Consider the following 2710-nt stretch of genomic DNA (forward strand, 5'->3'; position numbering starts at 1 on the left):
ATTTGCTCTGGCATATCTATAGCCCCCCCTCCTGTTCAAACTGATTACTGCCGACCGGGCCCTGGTCGGGCCAATCACAACTGTCTATCTCAGGGGTCAGCAACCTTTTCAACATGCAGTGCCAGTTTGACATTTTCTCGTTAATGCAACAATATATTAAAAATTAAGCTGAATTATGACACAGCGACAATAAACATTTCCAGAAGACCTGGAATTGTATTATTTCCATATAGTCCACGATCATGCATCAACATTTTAAATGTTTTTTTTGTTGTTATATTTGCAACATGGGCTTACAAATTATAATTACATATGTCCGATCTTAAAACCCCATTTTCAGAAAGTCATTCAAAAACATATTTGCTGTGAGAAATGTAAAAAACGTGAATATATGAGAATGTTGGACACATCCACATCAATATCTTTAAGACATGTACAGCTTTGCAAAACCATGTGAAGGCGATGCATACAGGCCACAACCACACAGATGCGATGTGAAGACCACTCTGTGTTTCTTTGTGCTTTTGTTCATGCAGTATACATTTCCAGTATGTACTTTTCCGTTCTAATTCACTATTCGGTCTGTTCTAGCGTGTTGCATTGACTGGACTGGATGCCTGGACTCTCCTCATGGTTAACCGGCCAGCACCACATCAACAATTTATTATGATGTGCATGTATTTACCTTTATGTCAATTATGGCACCCATTGCACTCCTGACCATCCCTGGAAGAAGGGATCCCCTACTATGCATTTCTTCTCAAGCTTTCTTCCTTGCTAATTTCAAGGGAGTTTTTTCTTGCCCTTGTGGGGGCTTGGGTAAAGGGGAGGTGTCATAAATATTTGGCTTGTTAAGTCCTTTGAGACTGGAATGGTGATTAAGGGCTATACAAATAAAATTGAATTGAATTGAATTGAATTGAATTGAATTGAATTGAATTGAATTGAATTGAATTGAATTGAATTGAATTGATAAAACCCTCCGCCCTTGATCTCTGAGGTCAGAACAATCAGTGTAGAACAAGAATCCTCTGCCTCTGATCAGCGCTGCTTTTGAGTACCAAAAGGGAGAAAGCTCTTCAAAAAGCCTTCCACCTGGTCCAGATTAAGGGGGGAGACAAGTTGAAGATGACTTTTAACACCCGTTACAGCCATTTAGTACTTGGTTATGCCTTTTGGCCCACTAATACGCCTGCTGTTTTTCATACCTTGGTGAAGGACATTCTTCATCAGGGATTACAGAAGGATAGATGAACCTTCACAAGAATTGCCTCAGATGTCATCCTGTTCGCTTGTACTCCTGAGGCTGAACAAGCATTCTCCAACCTCTTTTTTTTTTTTTATATCTTATTGGAAGTACATTCAAACAATGAATGTTTGAATGTACAATTCCAGGTTAGCATGTCACCACCTACATTTGACCAGTTTACCAGCCCAACCATCCACCCCACCCAACCCTACAGGAAAGAAAAACAAACAACATTGAAACACATTACATTATTAAAATTAAATTAAATAAATAAAAAAGAATGTACAGTACAGAATAAAAAAGAATGCATACACGTATACCAACGCAATACAGAAACCAGAGCACCTCTACTAAAGCCTGCCAGTGTTGGGTTCAGGGGGCACAGTGTTCAGGAATCAGCCACAGAACAGCACCCCCATACAATGAGGTATGCACTCAGTCCGAGGGGAAAGCAGTTAAAACGTTTCTGAAGTATGAAACAAGGGTGGCCACTTTTTAAAAATCGCTTGGTAGACCCTATTACTATAAACTTGATTTTCTCTAAACGCAGAAAATACATCACATAGGCCTATGTAGGCTAGCTAGGCAGAGAATTAGGAACTTCCAGCTTCGGAGAATTCTCCACCTGACCAGTAGCGATGCAAAAGCTATCATGTCAGCCTCATTGGAGGTGCAAGGGAGGGGTTCAGTAGATAGGCCTACACCGAAAATGGCCAGTAACGGGCAGGGTTGTACATTATTCTTAAGCAATGTTGTATTCCATCAAAGATGGGACCAATAGGGGAACACGTGTGAACATACGCGTGAGGTCCACCTGTAGACTACCGCAACGATTGCATTTGGGATTGGAGTCTGGGTAGACTCAGTTCCTCTTCCCATCTGGACTTCAATTTGGAGACTGTATCAGCGTTCAGAGACATGGTATTTTGATAAACGCCGGCTTTGAACCGTCCCTGGGTAGGGAACATCTCAAAAAAGGTTCTCCCATAATGATTCCTGCTAGGGATTGAAAGGGGATTGCAATACGGAACAAATTTGAGCATGGCAAATTTTATTGAAGACATTATTAATCAAAACTAGAAAAAGTGTCACTCTCCCAACTTACACACACATCCAACGGTTACCAGTTACCGAAAATGATGGAAAGGAAACTATTGGACCACATTATACAGTTGTCAGTTGTATATATATATATATATATATATATATATATATATATATTATATATATATATATATATATATATATATATATATATATATATATACAAACATATACACAGGTATACACATTTGATAGAGAAACATAAACGATTACTGTTATACCATTACATCGATTATTACACATTATTATTAAAAAATCTGTTCTTTAAAGGTGTACATGAGTGTGGTACGAAGAGAGAGACTGGAATACGAGGCTAAGATAATGTGAAATAACTTTTTTCCCCGAAGATAGACCTCG

The sequence above is a fragment of the Gadus macrocephalus genome, chromosome 19 (assembly GCF_031168955.1).
Source record: "Gadus macrocephalus chromosome 19, ASM3116895v1".
In the NCBI taxonomy this organism is placed as follows: Eukaryota; Metazoa; Chordata; class Actinopteri; order Gadiformes; family Gadidae; genus Gadus; species Gadus macrocephalus.